Here is a 16,562-nt window from a genome sequence, read left to right as displayed (position 1 = left end):
ATGAAATCTGTTGTAGCTCTGATCTCCCCAAACTCCTCTAGAGGAACAGCTACGCACACTCCAACCAAGGAGATCAGCAATGATACTGCCACGGAACCAAGAGTGTCTCTCGCTGTCTAATCAGGAGTCTTGGGCACACATGGATTTACCACTTTAAGAAGGCTCCCAAATCTTAACCATTTTTGAAGGACCTCATAATTTCAATATCTTTTGGTTTTCTGTGCTCAAATTAAGACGTGTGCAATGGGCAGCCTAGTACAGCTAGCACAGCTCTGCACAGTGTGCTGACTGTTTTTCTGAACCTTGAGAACTTGGCATGTGAAGTCACACAACAGAGGACAATGATGTCCCCTTTAAAAACGGAAGGACACTTTTTATTGGCAAACTACCAGCAGCAAGAGATTAAGCTAACAATGTAAATAATGGAGGCATGATAAATGTACTTTTTTCCCCCCTACTCAATCCCTTTATTGTGTTTTGTGGTATAAAAACAATAAGCTGCTGTTCTCCTCTAAGTTCCTCATATTTAGTAGACTCAAAGTCCCCTTGAGGTTTGAGAGGTTGAATCTGCAGTAAAAAGCCACGTGAGTTTATGCAGAACTCTCCTGGTTTACTGAGATACTCAGGAGGAGCACGCAGGCTGATGTGCCACCAAAGTGGAGTTGAGAAGTAGATGCTGAGACTGTCCTGTAAAGCAAAGGGAAAGAGAGGGGTAGAGTTGGAGACACAATGTTGAAAGAAGTGTAAATAGATTTTTTTTTTTTTGCCAAGCAGTGTCTGGGAACTTAGCTGTGGGACTGGCTAGCCCAGAAATTGTTTGAGACAGTTCACAACTTAGAAAAAGCACTCCAAGTTAAGAGTTACACATACTTTAAAGAGCCCATAGATTAGCCAAAAATCCAGTCTGAGAAGTTTATTCGCAGGACAAGACAGGGAGCAACACTGAGGTTGGAGCTACAGAATACAGCTGGGAAAAAAAAAGCAAGCCACCAAGAGGAAAAATAGACCTTGAGCCCTGTGTTGGTGGAGATACTGGGTGCTGTAAGCAGTCAGTGGGATTGACGCTGGAGCTGCTCAACACCTTTAGAAAAGGCAGCAGATAACGAGAAGCAACATTAAGAACAAATCAAGGGAAGGGAAATTTACTGCTGTCTCTACTTAGAGATTGTGGATTGAAAATGTAGAGAAAGATGGTGAAAACATTAAAAGAGGCCAAGCAAACAATTTCACTAGCACTGGCAGAGTGTTTTTAAATCACATCCTTTTATAATCTACTATATGCATTACCATAACATGGCATTGCATTATTCGGGCACGTAAACAATTGTTGAGTTCCCAACTTCTGCCACTGGAAAAAGACGATGACCTGGGGGAAAGAATTTCTGTAGTAAATACCTCAGCATGAATAATAAGATGAGGTTATTTAAGTGACAGCTTCTTGAAAAATTAGCCTAACTTCCTAATAACTGTACTACACAGCTTAAAGAAATCTAATTTTATCTCTGCCTCCCACACAGTAAATCTCCCTATCGCATTCTTTCCTTGCTTCACTGCTATTTCTTTGCTTAATAATCAGCTACTTAAAAGATTGGGGATAATGTTAATAATGGGCAAATTAGATACACAGAAAAGAAGTGTTTTCTGTGCTTTCAGAGGTACCCAGCATGACAGTCATTAAACTAAAACCTGGGCTTGAAGAGGGAGCAGCAACCTGGGCAGGCTGCAGAGGAACAGGGCAAGGACTCCGGCTAAGTCAGCATCAAGCAGACAATGTTAGTCAGTTTAGCAATGATAAAAAATAAAATAAAAAACAAACAACAGGAACTCCTCTCCCCTTCAGCATTTTTCTCCCATAAACTAATTAAGCTATAATATTATGAGCACTTCCTTTCAGCCTAGGCTTCGCTTTTAGCATGACTGTGGGCAGGCTGGGCAAAGCTGGGTTATTGCTTAGATGTAAAAAATAAAAAAAAATAAAGAAAAAAAAAAAAAGGCACTACATTTTGCCTCAGTCTCCTTTATTATTTTGTTTCCAGCTCTACACAAAGCCACTCACATGCCCAGTGGCTCAATCTCACTTCCAATTAAGTCAATGATAAAACTCACATTGACTTAAACGGGAGCAGGTTTGCATCCCAAAGGCTAACAGTCAAGGCTTTTAACAGTGAGACTAATAATAGGGAAACTAGAAGGAGTTAGAAAATGTCTTCTTCTCTTTTCTTAGGCACAGTAATTCAAAGTGAATAGAGTAGGCATGTTCAGTTTGAAATTATTTTCAGGGAGGAAAAATACGTAGCGAGTCTATTTATAACGCAGTGATTCAGCTCTTCTTATAATTTGTGTGGATGGATCTGCAGCAGAGGAGGCAGCACGTAGCAGGAGTTACTGACTACCCCCTCTAAATAGTTTGCAAGCCCTTTCTTAGCCCTTACTATAGTCAGCCCTTACTATATAAGCTAGCCTGTGCAGCAGCGTACACATGGCTGGGTGCTAAAGTGTTTTGCCTGATTAACTTGCTTGTATTGGAGCCCACCGATGAAGAAAGAGCAGAAAAGCCAGCAAGCGCCTTGCAGTTCTTCAGCGTTGGGTTCCTGCTACGGGTAGGGTCCATGCAAGGCCGAGGAAGGAAGACATTTTTATTTTTTATCTTTTTTGACAAAATCAAGCAAAAAGGAGGGATTAGGAACAGCGATGTCCACATTCATGCTGCACAGCAGAAAATGTCCCGATGGCTGCAGGCACACAGCCACACGGGAACCCTGCCTCCTCCTGCCTGGCGGGCACCCAGGCAGCACAACGGGACTCGTTCTGGGGAGGCTGACACCATGGAAAGTCGGGAGCCTCCTGCCAGCTGGATTTGACGCTCCTTCAGGATGCCTGTGCGAGTCATAGCTGCCACGCTGCACCACGTGTGGGAATAGGGAAGCCTGCCCTGTCACGGCGTTGGGAGCATTTCCCATCTGTTCTGGGTGCTGCTTGTTCGTCATCAGATGGGTGCACACCACCTATATTTGTGCCTTTTCCTTCTCCTTGCTTCTTCCCTGCTAGTAGGGTGGAAGGAAATGCCTTTGCCTTTTCCAGTGTTTATTACCAAGCTCCAGCTGAGAACGCTGAATTGCAGCGCTGCCTGAACAACCTGCTGTGAAACTTCTGCTGTGCCTCAGCAGAAGTTGCTCAGGATGAACACGAGGGCAACAGGCATCTATAGCACCAGCTCCCAGATCCCTCAGGCCACAATCTGGAGGATACACAGGCACACAACCACACTTGCACTGGTTTTCTCTCCTTTTCTGCACCATTCTCCTTTCCATTTTTTATTTATTTATTTTTTTGAATGTTATGGCTTCAGAAGCCAAAACAGCCTCACCCACTTTCTCTAATTACAGCCCAGATCGTGGTTTCTTGTTCCTGAGTCAGATGTTGAGGACCAATGGCATTTGAAACAATTATAAAGTTGATCCCAAAATAGTACCTTGGTACAAGAAGCACAACCCGCAAAGCCTCCCGGAGAAGGAGGTAGTGCAGATGTGAGGGCTGAGGGTCTGCCCCCTGCCCCTCTCAGAGCACTAAGGTCTGTCTTGAACATCTCTGCTCCCTCCCATGCAATGGATGTCCAAGTCCCAGCACGTTCCCTTCCTGCTGAAGCCACGCTGTGTGACCACCAGACCTTCTCTGGCACTGTATGTTCAAGATCTCTTCCCTGGCACTGTGATGGCACGGAAAAGATGCACCTTTGGCATCGCATGGGAGGTCCCACCTCATCTGTGGAGAGCAGAAGCAGGGGAGAAGCACTTGAACAGCTGCAGCAGTGCCTTTAAATACTGTACACACTTTTGGGAAATGCCCTCCTGCAGCCAGCTACCCCTACAGGCCAGCACAAAGAGGAAAGGGCTGCCCTCCACCCTCCCTGATGCCACAGACTCTGGTGTGTCTCGTCCTGCAGCTCCCAGGGCGACTGTGGGCAGATTCTGGGTCGGGGTGACAGAAAAGCTCCCCAAGACCTTGCCTTGCTGCTGTCCTCTGTCTGCAGGGAAGACGCCAGCAGGCTGGATGCCAGCAGGCTGGCCTTGCTTGCCCAAATGTGCCGGGTGACCGGCACCCATGTTCCTGGTTCCTCTCCGACTTGGCTTGCTTTACAAAGGCGCTTTCTTTGTCTGGCTACTGGAAGTTCACCCGGGGCTCTTAATGGATGCTTCCCCTGCGCCGTGACTACTGATAAACATTCTTCATTAAAGTATAAAATTAATCTCTGCTGAATATATGGGATGCAGCCCAAAGCCCAGCTCAATCTCCATTAACTGCATTGTTCTCGCAGCTGAGGGAAATAAGATTTATTTTAGTCAGTAAAGTGAACAAACACCACCTGTGATCCTCTCAGGAAGATGACCTGAGCTAGGAGGTGACATTTTTACTGCTCCTTTCTGACTATAACCAGGCCTAATGGTGCATGGCTTATTATGCTTCCAGCAAAGCCATCTTTTTCAGTCGAAAATGAGCTTTTTGTCAATTAAATTCTCAGTGAAAATAAAGACATGTACAACATGCGTATAATAATTCAATTTAAAAAACACACCGCAAGAAAGGGGCTTTTAAGAATGGTGCTGTAAATGAAAGATAAGAGTTTTAATTTTATTTCTATTTCTATTTTGGCTTGAATAAATTGCCAGTCTTGTTAGCATTTCCTACACAGTGATCACAGGATGAATCAGCCCGCAAACACGACCAGCCCCTTTGCTTTCCAAGCGGCTCACTGGCTGAAGGAACTTATCCACTGCCACTGCTGTATGGATCAACGGGGTAAGTCACTTCTTCATACTGTCAGCTTGGAGCTCTGACAATCAATGCGTTCCCTGTTTGAGGAGGGATGGAGAAACTCTCTCAGTGAACTGTGTGTGACTTTCAAAGCATAAACAGAGCTTAAATGAGGACAAGGATACTTCTTCATTACATTGCTGTTTCAAGGTTAATGCAACTCCTGGGAAGTTCAGAGCCCATAACAATGCAGGCTTTCTCCATACATGTTGTAAATCAGGTTTCTTCCAGCAAAGTTAGACAGTGTGTGCCAAGCAGACATTGCCTACCCAGTTTGTCCTTGAAGATGTGCTGTGCTTGGTTTCCTGCACATGACACAGCAGCGTTAAAAATACATCCAGGAGTGATGTGCTTGCATTCTGCTCTGTGATCTCTTCTGGCACTGTCTTAGGGTCCAGGACTTAATAGAATTCAACAACTTGAGTTTTCAGGCATGCTTGGGACAAACTTTTAGATTCAGCATCCCACATGGACTCTCCTCCTCTGTCACCATCTGGAAGCACTAGGTGGAATCACAGCCCCTACAGGGAGAGATACCAGGATCATGTTGACTGATGCTGATTTGTGCAAGAAGACAGAGCAGGTGGGAATCCCATGCTCTGGTTCAGGATTCACATGACATATACGCATGGCACATGAAAGGGCAGGAGAGAGAAAAGAGGTTTTTAATGGAATGCCATAGATCTGTTCAGGACTAAGTTTCATGTCATTATTTGAGGCAAAACTTATGAAGCAGGTAAATTATAGACAGTAAGACTAATGCTGTGGTGATCATTACTGCCAGAGGCACCTAACTCCTCTACATCCCCTTGAAAATCTGCTGCATGCTGCACTGGTGGAGCGGAGTAAAGGCTCTGACTAGCAGAGGCAGGAAAATCTCCCTCCATTTTCATGCTTCATCTATGGTTTCCATAGCACGTTTGGCAACATCTCAAGCCTTCCTCAGCCCTATACCTATTATCAGTTACGTTACGTTACAGTGCTGCATTTTAATTGCTGTGTTTTCTGAGACAGAGATGAATCTAAATATATCTCAAGCGCCAGCAGTGATATTTAGCACAGCTACTGTAATTAAGTATTCAGCCATCACCAACAAATAAACTTCTCACTTGAGCAAATGGGTTCTCTGAAAAACACCTGAATGTTTGACAAAATTCCATTTTCTATTATTTTAATATCATTTGGAGGCCTAGGCTTTCTTGATTGGTGGGGTGTGCACCTAAACTGCCAAGAAATTGCCCATTTTTGATCACAGCTCTTTTTCCTTTTATGAATGCAGACACTGACAGCTCTAACAAAGATACTCAGCTAGGAGCCTTTTTCTCCTTTAAGGAAAATGAAATACTGCTGGGTTAAAACCACTAATTACAGTTTATAATAACAATACTTCCTGGAAAAAAAAATTAAACTATACTTAACTGTTTTTTTTTTTTTTTCTCTTTTAAACTAAAGATTTGGCTACAGTCTGATGGCTAACAACTTCCAAAAATCTTCTTCACTGGTAGAATTTAGCTGGTAGATAGATTCCAGAGCAAAAAAAAAAAAATACCCCTATCCCATGGTATCAACATATCTTACTGTCAAACTATTTGCTTTGTGTTCCTAGTGCATACATACTTCATGTATGCAACAGGAAGCAAAGAATTTCAATGCATATCACTAATACCTCTCCCCCTTCCCCCAAAGTACATCGTTGAGTGTGAGTAGTTTAGAAACTCTTGGAACTTTTGCTGTATGGGATACTATAAAAAGGGAAAAATCCCTTAGTAAACTGCCCGGACTGAAGTAAGCTGGTGTAGCTCTATGAAGCCAGTGGAACTGTAGGGATTTGTACCCAGACCTCCACATCTCGGTACAAGTACACATATCCCTGCTTTTTCTTGAAGCATTCTCTCCTCCAAGCTCTTCCACTGGGACCGGGATGCCTTTCTCACTCCCCTATTCCTCAGAAAACATTTGAACATTATATGTATTTGAGAATAGGGGAATAGTGGGAGGCTGAGCTTCTCTCACAAGAGTTTTCAAATATCAGCTTTCATGCTCCTGGGATTGCAAGAGATGTGTGGGGTAGGGAAGGTGACAACTGGGTTTTTCAACCCAGTGGGGCAGTGGTGGCACTGGATCATCTGTCTCCCAGGTGTTATTTTGCAAATTCTTTCCACTGACTTGCACAAAAGATCACACTGAATACTGTGAATGGCATTGAAAACTAAGCCAGCAGCACTGAACCAGAAGGACGCTTGCTGAATGAAAGCTCGCTCGCTCTCATTTAAATGATAGCTACACAAACTGTGCAGGAAACACTGAGCCTGATCAGAGAAGTGAAGGTGAGAATATTTATTTACCTTTCTTATAACTGCTTTTTTGTTTGGCCCATGGGAAATAGCAATCTAAAACTGACTACAAAACCACATTATTTATCAGGTAAGGGAATCTTCAAAAACAATCACTCTTGTGATGAAATCCAAGGACCAGCTTCTGCTGTTCTTAATCCCTCGAGAAGAGCTTTGTTTTGTGTGTATTGCCACTGAAATCAATGAATACAGAATGGGGCAGAGTCTGAATGTCCATAGACAGTCTGGAAACATAATCTAAATTTTTCAGACCTTATCCCAAAACTCAACCATGTTTGTTGTCGCATGTTGTTGCAAAGACATGTCAACACGTCTTTGTTGCTTCCTACAAGATGTAGAAAATGGCAGGACTGGAACTAGAGCATTTGTAATCTCCCATGTTATTTTAACAACCCCAAATACAAATTCAAAGTCACCTTCTGGGTATTTCAGCGGCATAAGCATTTTTAAATGCAGCTATTTAAAACGTCATATCCTAGCATATCCAGTCTAATGAAGTATTAAAAAGGAAGATTTCAGTTGAGTAAACATTAATAATTGATTAGATGGAACATACTGGCATGCAATATTTTGAACAAGCAGCAAAGCTAAGCCAAACCACAGAAAACACGTTGCAGCACCTCCTCAAGCTGAGGCTCACACTGAAGGCAGATCTTGAAGAAGGGGAAAAGTTGGCCCAATGAGAAAAAAAAAAAAAAGAAAATCAGTGCTAAGAACAGGCATGTTCTCTGCTCAAAGTATGTGAGGTCACTTAATTCTCTTCTTCCTGAGAGCTCATGTCCGCAACTGCTGAAGTACAGAAACCAAAGCGCTGAGTTTCAAACAGGCAGTTCATGAAAATACTTGCAAACCATCTACAGGTTAATTCAGTAATGCTAGTCAAATTCACAGAAACAAAAAGACCAATGCCAGTGGCATTGTAAGCACAGTAACTTTTACTACCTGATTCAAATCTCTCAATCAGCATGCAAGAACTGGCAGAAATCTGACGTCCCTGGATCTAGGAGCAAGCTCCAAAGGCTAATGCCAAGGATCACATTCCTGAGTCTGCTTCTCTCAGACGTTCAGTGAAGTCCCATGCCCGTACCTGTCTCTCACTCTCTTTTCATCTCTTTCATGTTGGTTTCTTCTACTTGTCTCAGACTCGGTTGAAAAGATGTGCCCCTCTGGCTGCAACACAAGACACGAGGGTTCAGAAAAGCTCCCATGTCCTGTGTTGTAGCCGGAGGTCTCACAATAGTTTAGAGCAAACCCTCTGGAGTGCAGGCTCCTTTCGCAGACAGAGCTCTTTTCCTGCACTTCTGAATTCAACCTATGTGTCAATCTGTGAAAGAGAAGCAGAGAAGAATGGAAATCAGGTGCTTGTGGACAGCGAGCAGATAACACTGTGTGCGGCTGCTAGTGTCAACACTGCAAATGGAAAAAAACACCCAAGTAGCCGCCAACCTGGGGCAGAAGGGTCAAATTCAGACCTGGAGTTAATAGTTGCCATGTAGTTGACCTCCATAAAGCCACATCAGCTCACAGTAGGGTGAATGAGCCTGACTGCCTTCCCAGCGAGATCTCCAAAACTTGGAGGATCAGAGCCTTGGCAACTTTGCCAGCGCCTATGCTTTCAATGACAAATAAAGCTAAGCAAATAATTAGCTCCTAATCATGTCTAAACAAATTCTGCCTTTTGTTTCTTGTTTGCAAATTGCCCTTACAGGGATCACAACATTTCTAAATTTGTTATGCACAGTTGTTTATGAATGCCTTTATAATTAATAATTCCAGGTTTGCAGATCACTTGTACGGAGTTGTGAATATCTGCAAATCACACTGTGTTTCTTAATTATATAAACCATGTAAGACTCATTCCTGATGACGTTAGTTGCCTAATTAGCTAACTGACACTGTGGATATGCAGCTCAAGAAATTACTTCTGGTAAATGTTCAAACTATTACATTCAAAATCAGCATTGGGGAGAATAGTTTCTGCTAATAAAGCTTCATACAATCCCTTGAATTGGTTCAAAAAAAAAAGAAATTTGCCTATGTATCTAAGCGGATACTCACAGGACAGCACGAGGTTTTTTTTTGTTTTGTTTTGTTTTTGTTATGTTTGTTTTGCTTGTTTTTTAACTGCTTGCTCATCTCAAATCATAAATTAATGCTAACGAAAATATTCAGAGCTGTTGTTGAATTTCTTATGAGCACAGTATTTACTTGCTTGTCTTCTTTTCCTTGTGGACTTACAATTCATTCCCAGCTGAAATGCTTTGAGAGGCAGAGCTTGAAAAGATTTTTTTTATAAATGTCAGCCCAGTACAGTACATTGCTGGGTATTACAATAAAGATCAGCAATTTGGAGTCAGGTATACAAGACAAGATTATTGCTATCTCTGTTCAAAATATCTTTGGCAGATTTATTGTTTTTTTGTCCCTGACTCTTTACATATGACTTTTATGTTGTCACTGCTTCCTTTGGTACTTTTGCTTCTCCAAACAAACTCGAAGAAGCAGGAGATGAAATGAAGAGTACTTAGCTGCTATTTTTATGAAGGTGACCCACTGCATGCCTGTTCAGGCACTCTGATGATAAGTACTCACATTAATAGAATTTAGTAAATTACATAAGCTGTTAGCTCTAAAATGTCAAACTTCTGTTCAAAAGATTTTTATTATTTTTTTTAAACTTTCCTATCTACTTCAAATAAAACCCACAGCTATCAGCTTTGTTCATTTACAGACTTATCGCGCATGGAATAAAGTACAGTTCAACCCGTCACGGATCAGATTAGGCAAAGGACAAAGCTATGAATTAAAAGAGCTTTCCACATGAGGGCATCAAAAAGAATGTATGTTTGACAATAACATGGCTCTTAAGGTTGTCCAATGACTAACGCAACAAGTTTTCAGCCATTAGTCTGCAACTTGAAGAACGCCCCCCTCCCTTTTTTGTATGTATGTATGTATGTATTCTGAGAGTTTTGCAATGAATGATACAATTTATCTAGAAATTAGTTATTTCCAGCCACCTGCCATTCTTATCTCAGCTGCATAGTAGAACAAAAAAAAAATATCATTTTTACATTCAGTGTGAAAAAAAAAGAAATTCATGCCAAACTCCATCTGTCTAACCAATTCCCTAAGCTGTACCTATATAGGCACTAAAAGGAAATCAAAACACGGAGTACTAGAAACTTGGGACTCAGAATTAATCTGCTTTTTACAGAAAAATTATGTTCAGATGAAGCTAAAAGATTCACTCCATCCCTATTACAGCAAGGAAATTCAAGGCTAGAGCTGAAATTGCATCCTTAAAGATTTGCTGATGCCCTGTGGAAAAAGCATAAAATTGTTTGGGTTAGAGAAGATTCTGCTTAATTAGTCTATATTTCCTTCTTTTGTGTCTCCTCATTTTTGCTCACTGAAGGTATTTCCAAGACAAGTTACTCTGAGTTCACAAGCCTCTCCGGAACAGGGTGGTTGTCTGCTCTGTGAGGCGTCTCACATAGAGTGCAGGATGCTCTATCCAACACATCCTTTCACTCATTTTATACTATCAACGGGGGCAAGTCAATTTATGGATAAATGGAAAACCTGCTCATTCCTAAGGATTAATTTCCCTGGTTTGACAGGACAATCATCTTTCACTCCATGGCTATAAACTCTGAGTCTTGATGAATACTGATGGGATGAAGAGCAAGAGAGAGGTTTGCAAATCACCTCTTGCATGGCATTTCACTTCCCTCTACCCAGAGGAGTGGGAAGCTGGTGTGGCTAGCTACCGTGAACATTCACTCAAGTTTGGCTTCTCTGCTGAGCTGGTCTGCATAATCCACAATGAGCCATTCAAGAACAATTAGTGGAGATATCATCAGCCAGGCTGTCATTATTTCTGTGGTCTGTGTAAGGAGCAAGAACAGATATAGCTGCTCAAATGGCTACAGAGGTATCTTACTGTCCTTGCCCCGGGGGTGAGGAGCTGGCAGTGCAGATCCCACAAACATGTCAGACCCACCTTTAGATTGGAGGCTTGAAAGGAGCTCTGCCTTCCACCACCAAAGCCACCCTTAACATTTGGTGGTATGGCCGGACTCAAGATGGGAAAGGGTTTATTTTCCAGTTTCAGAAACACATCACAGGGATGCTGAAGCCACCACATGTGAATTTGAACTTCAGCCAGGGTGATTTGTCTTCATCTTCAAGCCATTAAATGTAAACTAGCACTTCCCTTTGGATTTTTGTACTGGCTCCTCTACCCATTACCATTACTAGTTAAGGGAGACGTTTTTTGCCACTCTTGGAATCAATTTTCTGTCCCAGCCCCCATTATTTGTTGCATTTTTTGGACTTGTGACAAATACCCTTTTGTTCTTCTAATTAAATTTCACATCTGTTCCACACCAGTTCATCTTACTCTTGGGAGAGGACAGTCTCACTGGAACACGCTAAAATTTCAATCATTTTGTAGAAAAATAAATGTGAGTACACACAACAATTTACCTAACCACTGTGAATTAATTTGGTGTTTAAGGTGACACTGTACTAATTACATATTAGCACATTAATGGTGCTGCAGGCTCTAATCTTTTCCCTTTGAATGAACAGTGCAAACTGCCAGCAAAGTCCTCAAGAACTGTTTTGAAATGCAAGAAAGCAATAATCAATTCTCTTGTTGCTGCTACTTCAATATAAAGTGAAGAATTGTCTAACTTTATTTTTAAGACCATCAATCTCTGTTTATTATTAGCAAAGCACTTTTGACAAACTCTGCCCTTGCATGAACACAAGCCCTTGTTGTACTCAATAGGTACGTATCACCTCAGGCACAGTTTGGCCCTTGGTGACCCTAAGCTCTCCATGAGACCAATCATTTTCTAATCTGTATTCACTATGGGATTTCCCTCATTCCAGGCTCCAAGGCCTTACAACTGTGCAACATGGGACAAGCCCTCTGCAGAACATGTGGCAGCTCTGCTTTCACATAGTCTTGCACAACCATTTATCAATGGTGACTGCTAAACTTTAACTAGAACAATTTGAGAGAGCAAAAGGCAAGGAATTTACTTTTAAACATGAAAAGCTTTGTAGGGTATTTTCTGAATTAAAGACTGCAATTTAAAACAATTCTGTAAATTGAAAATCTATATCTGATGTGGCTGAAGGGGGGACTTCTAGACCTAACCATCTTAAATATAGATTTTAAATCAATATGAGTAGTTTTGGAGCATTACTGTTCAAGGATTTTGTGCCACTGCTGTTAAAGCATTATTAATTCATGTTCTTATCTTTCTCATTTCATAAAGTGTAAGGGTTTTTTTGGCACAAGTCTGTTAATGTAGGAACTATAATCCATCTTTTTCTATTTCGCCTTGGTATTGTCTCCCAGATCAAAGTTAGATTATAACACAGAGTAAATTTAATAAATTATTTTGAATGATTTTACAGGGGAAAAAAATAAAAAAAAAAAAATACAGGTTAAAGCCAGAGGTACATCACATATCACACAATTTATCAGGAAGCAGTCAAGTCTGTTTGAGATAATCTGCTAAAACTCTACAATAAAAAGTTTGTTTAATTTCTAAAGATGGCAGATGTCATAAAAAAAGAGGCTGATGCAAAAATAAAGCCTCTAGAGTCTGGCAGTTCTGTTCAGATGTCAATAAAAGATAATGTAACCTGTCAAATTTGCAAGCGTGTTTTATCCAACCATCGCATTTTACCTTCACCACTCAAGCATTACCTTTGAGGAAACATCCGCATCTGCCTGATTATCCTAAAGTAATTCTGATGAAGAGAGCAGGTTGCAAATTAAAAGCATCTTTCTCTTCCCAGTTTTCTCTCCCTCCCCCCCACCTTCACTTTTTAATCCTTCATTTTCTACAGTTCAGCTAATTTTTTCTTGAAAGGTTAAGGAGCTAGCAATTATTTCGATGGCTCTCGCAGCTTTAGGGTAAGTGTCTCATCTGGCCTTTATTTTAAGCAGCTTCCCTTCAGGCTTCGTATTCGACGCATCTTGCTCAACACAGAGGTTACTCTAGAGCTGTGGTCCAAGGATAAGATGGGAGATATGTCTTGTTCCTACTGGAGCATACAATCCGTGGCATGGAAATGCCCTGTCACTGCCATGGATGGGTTGCTGTGCTTCACACTCTGTTAAGCTGGTGTTGTACCACCAGACACAATACTAAAGGCTACTGCTGTTTTCTATGCTGATTTAGATGTATTTCCTTCTGGTAAAATATTTTTTTTCTGTATCCATTATGATTTTTCCAAATATTTTATTTTGTGTCTATGAAGTTAGCCTTCACATTTTTTACCATCAATTCATACATCGTGACTTTGCAAATTTGTGCAGGTTGCTTGACTATTTTCTTTGTGTATGTTGAGTTCTGGAAACAGGCCCAAAAAATGCCCACAGTCTCAACAAATCAAGTGTTTATTTTGAGGCTTCTACTGACAGCCATCACCACTGAACTGAGAACGTTTGCATCACATCCCCATGATATCTCTCATTGTTGTTATGCTTGATGGCTTCAATCATTCTGGCCACTGTGTTTCTGGAGAATCTGTCCAAATCCTATGTCAGCCTATAAAGAAAGTCTGAAAGTCAAAAGATCAGTTGCTTGCACTCCATCTGCACAGCAAACGTGCACAAAATGCATGAATCAATCAAGACCATAGCTATTGCAGGAGCCCAGAAGAGTGGAGCGTTGGGTCAAGAGGAAAATTTTTGTGCTAGTGATTCTCCAGCAATAGTAAGTAAAAGATCTGTCCCCATGCAAGAAATCCCTCGTTATGCTGTGAGGGGGCTGCAATTCATTACCATGTGGCTTAGACAGCACAGAGAGAGCTCGTCTCCACAGACAAACCAAAACTGTGCCAGGCATTAACTCCTCAACAAAAAGCACCTCTTTCTGAAGGGAGAAGGAAGGGGGGAAGCTGGCCTGGCACTTTAACTACTCCTCACCACCCAAGAAATCCCACCAAGCCTCCACGTGTGCCTCAGGACCGGCACAGTGTGGGAGCAGAGCCACTGAGACATGCTCTGGCCAGGCCCCTCCCGTGGACACAACTCCTGCTCCTGTGGCCTCAGGATGCACAAGGACGCTGCTGTTGTCATTATGACAGGCTGCAATTTTTTTTTTTTGGCGTCTCTTATTCAGCTGTGATTCGAGCTGTCCTTCTCCTACAGAAATACAGTACCGGCACCCGCTTGCTGCTCGTAGACACTTAACACCTTCCTTCTGATGCCTCGCGGGCACCGGCTTTCAAAGCAGAGTTAGGTAGTTGGTTATTAAAACTGACCTAATTAATGAAATGAAATAATGCTGAGGGAAGGCATGCGGCTGGCTATACCCCTGGACCAACATAAAAATTTCCTCTAGTGATCCTGTTTGCTGATACAGTGACCCTCAGACAGATGTCTCCAAGGGCTGGGGACGTGCTGCTGCACAGTGCTTCCTTGAGAGCTAGGCAGCTATTGCAGGCATCCTATGTCTGCCAGTGCTTATGGCTTATCTTCTGTTATGTACAAAACGTGGGGCAGAATCCGCAATGAAAACAAGATTTTAAAACTGTGTCTGAGTGGGCATCTGCTGATGTCTGCAGGTTTTGAGCTGGTGTCCATGGGGCACCAGGAGGCAGGGCTGGATGAAGGCCGCACCACGACACGAACCAGGCCTCAGAGGTGTTGGCCACGTGCAGCTCCTCCCAGCCCACCTCGGGACCAGGAGCACGAATAAAGCCCGTAAACTCACCTCCCCAGAAACTGATTTCCATATCCACTCTTAAGCTCCTGTCAGTGCTGCCTGTGGTATGTAATTGAAACATGCTGAATAATGGAGCCGATGATGGATTTATAGATGCTCTAAATTTGCTGCTCTGTAGGTGGTTTTGTCCACTACTACTTCGCCCCAGTACAAAGCATTAACTATTGCTTCCAGAATTAAATACTGTATATGAAAAAATTGTTCCCACAGCACAACTGACAGAAATTTGAAATGATATAATAATAATCTACAGTCCATTTGCTGTCTAATGTATGTGTGGGATTCAATAGCTCTTTGAGATACATTCCCTTCTTGCTAAATTACTCCAACTTCAAACTGAATTAAAGCAGTGAGCTGCCACTACACCACTGAACTTTGATAGCTGGATCCATTCCAGAACTTGGGACTGCAGTCTCTTTCCTTGAGGAAATTCACAAAGAAGGGGAAAGGACAAGATTAAATACATATATATATGTTCCACTCTCCAAGCTCTGTTTCATTCACCAGCCTGGAAAGTGTGTTTAGGAGCGTGAAAGGAATATCAGCTGGAAATGTCCTGTCAAGGAGGGAGTCTGCTGTCTATGTGTTCCCAGTCCCTTTTTCCGCTGAAGGAGCATAGCTAAGTCCCAGGCTGTGGCTATGCGTGTTTACCCAGGTACTGACTGATACATTTAGGAACAACACCCCCGCTGATAATTTTTGCTTACACAATGACTTGCCAGCAATGTTATGGCAAACCCCTGTGGGTTCCTGCTACCAAATTTAGCGCAGCAGCAGCTTCTAATGCCACTAGCTCTTATCCCTCTATTTTCCACCAGCGCTAGCAATGCTGAAGTGTGTGGGAACATACCAAATTATGGAACATACAAAAATACTGTCATTTTTTACCCCATGCACGTATTGCATCCAGAATCCTACCTGCAGGACACATTAGTTCTAGCCTAGTTGCTGCTTAGGCATGCTAGGCTGTAACTGTGCCTGTACTAATTCATGCACACAGGTGTAACCATTTACTAGAGCACCTACAGCTGACTATAGTACCTGTATCTGAACAGGTCCCACTGTACCATGTTGGAGAAGGGGCAAAGTTAGTAACAAACTGTTTGCACTGGATGTGTCTATTACCTATTTGTTCAGCACAAGTGTTCTGATTAATTACATTTGCTTGGTAGTGAAGGACAAAGGCAGATACAGCACAGTGAAACTGGCTGACAGAACCATCCTGCTCTCTCCTCCATGTCTTTCAATATTTTTAATTCAGTGAAATTTTGATGCAAATTCCTTCTGACTCCAAAAGAGCACAAGTATATCCTTCCGGTTCTTAAGAACATAAAAGACTGCAACCACTCTGTCCATCCAGACATTCAGCCATCTCAGAGAACAAAAGCATTCACATAAGGAAGGCATAACATACAAGGGTTGGGTTTATGTTTTTTTTTTTTTTTTAATTCCTTTTTTTTAAAAAAAAAAAAAAGTTCAAACTGTTGAAGTGTGGTATTTGAGAACTTCATACACTTCCATAACTATTCTTGCAGCTAACTGCAAAAGAAGAACAGTCATGCAGAAATAATAAATAAGTAGTCCAAGCTGACACAGACCATGGGTACAGCATCTAGTAAGGGCATCCTCAAAGCTT

General features: G+C 42.0%; 1 long non-coding RNA gene across 4 annotated transcripts in view; it reads right to left on the bottom strand.

Moving 5' to 3' along the window:
* Nucleotides 1–443: 443 nt before the first annotated feature.
* LOC137850767 (uncharacterized) overlaps nucleotides 444–16,562 on the bottom strand; it is a 49,544-nt gene continuing 33,425 nt past the window's right edge. The window contains exons 3-5 of one of the 4 annotated variants that reach the window (XR_011092799.1): nucleotides 8,254–8,490; nucleotides 1,288–1,366; nucleotides 444–687 (exon numbers count right to left, since the gene is read on the bottom strand). This is a non-coding gene — a long non-coding RNA (uncharacterized lncRNA). Of the gene's footprint in view, nucleotides 688–1,287; nucleotides 1,367–4,599; nucleotides 8,491–16,562 lie in introns of those variants that run through there. The other 3 variants (XR_011092798.1, XR_011092797.1, XR_011092796.1) reach the window with 3 other exon arrangements.

This window comes from Anas acuta, chromosome 2, assembly GCF_963932015.1.
Source record: "Anas acuta chromosome 2, bAnaAcu1.1, whole genome shotgun sequence".
Lineage (NCBI taxonomy): Eukaryota > Metazoa > Chordata > Aves > Anseriformes > Anatidae > Anas > Anas acuta.
This window is presented reverse-complemented; position numbering and strand designations above follow the sequence as displayed.